Source organism: Crinia signifera, chromosome 3 (assembly GCF_055691185.1).
Source record: "Crinia signifera chromosome 3, ASM5569118v1, whole genome shotgun sequence".
NCBI lineage: Eukaryota > Metazoa > Chordata > Amphibia > Anura > Myobatrachidae > Crinia > Crinia signifera.
In genome coordinates this window covers 188,612,911-188,614,594 of record NC_139219.1, presented here as the reverse complement: position 1 = coordinate 188,614,594, position 1,684 = coordinate 188,612,911, and the positions used below count along the sequence as shown (strand labels likewise).

The 1,684-nt window shown below is 42.3% G+C and overlaps 1 pseudogene; it reads right to left on the bottom strand.

Annotated features, from left to right (window-relative positions):
* Positions 1-235: 235 nt before the first annotated feature.
* LOC146065145 (5S ribosomal RNA) lies at positions 236-355 on the bottom strand (annotated as a pseudogene).
* Positions 356-1,684: the final 1,329 nt, after the last annotated feature.

Sequence of the window (1,684 nt, the reverse complement as noted above, 5' to 3'; positions counted from 1 at the left end):
AGTGAGAAAATATGTAGAAACTGTTAGAGTAGGTTAAATGGATCGGACAAATTTCCCGACCAAGTTTCTCACTAAAGTGTACTTTTGACGGGTGACACTCAACCCTTGTGTTGGTGGCCTTTGCGATATAATTTTTCTAAATCTTGACGCTTTTAGTATTTTAAATGTGGGAAGAAGGCGGACCAGATATACAGAGATGATTTGCTCCTTGACCAAGTAGTTTCTGCAATCCGGTGTGTTACAGCTCCTGGTATTCCCCGTTGGTCACCCTTACGAGTACTAACCAGGCCAATCACTGCTTAGCTTCCGAGTTCGGAATGGGAATCAGGTGTACCAGTGATGTATGGCAGTAAATGCACCATGGTAAAAACCATGCCTTGTAAATGATTGTCCCTTTAATAATAATGTTCAAGGGAAGCCTGTATCCCGCACGGCAGCCAAATTCAGACTTCCTTAAGGGTATGAGTCATAGGGTCAACACAAGGAAGGTCAACATGCATTGGGTCGACCACTGAAGATAAACATGCATCAAGGTCGACATGTCTGAATGTCAACATGGGGTTAGGTCTACGAGGCATTATGTCGACATGGGCAATGTTGACAATCAGAAGGTCAACATACTGTTTTTCACTTTTTTAGCCCGAGTGTCAACACAGTTGACATGTACACTAAAAAAGTGCACCACTATGTTCACCATGCTTTTGGAACAGTACCTCAGTACGATTGGCATATTTTATTTTCCCACCATGCCCTAGTGAATGGTAGGGCATGAAATACCGCCTGTCAGTACATGGCGTGTCAAAAAAACTGTGAAAACCACATGTCAACATTTTGACTGTCGGTCTAGCCCATGTCGACCTAATGTATGTTTTGACCTAACGTCCCTGTCGACCTAACCCCATGTCGACCTTCTGTCATGTCGATCTTCATGCATGTTGACCTTTAGTGGTTGACCCAAAGCATGTCGACCTTCCCCATAGCTCCCAACATGACCCATTCCAGGAGGGACACAATACTCTGTTCCTGGGCTTCTCTCTTAATTCATGATTGTTATCACCTGTGTTGAAGATGTTAAGTAATAAGAAAGGTATTTCAACACAGGTGATGGCAATCATACATTACGAGGACAGTCCATAAACAGAGCATTGTGTCCCTCCTGGAGAAGGTCATGTTGGGAGCATGGTTGCCTACCTGACCCTCTCCATGAGGGAGAAAATGCTCTGCTCCTGGACTTCCCTGGTAATGTATGACTGCCATCACCTGTGGGGAGCTAGGTAATTGATAAGAAAGTTTTACCACAGGTGATGGCAATCATACATACCAGGGAAGTCCGGGAACAAAGCATTTTCTCCGTCATGGAGAGGGTCAGGTAGAATAGTACAGGTAACAAGACATTATAAACCATAATACACAATCAACATACCTCACATGTAATCAATATACTTTCACATGTAAAGATAGGCCTGTTGTTAGTAAGGTTTATGTATACACAATTCAGCTAAAGGGAGCAAAGCAGCTATATAAAAAGAAGGACTATACACATAACAAAACAATTTAAACAGGTGATGGCAATCATACATTGAAAGGGAAATCCAGGACCAGAGCATTTTCTCACTCCTGGAGAGGGTCATGTTGGGAGGTATGAATATTATATATTACTTATATTGAAATGATCATATAAGAA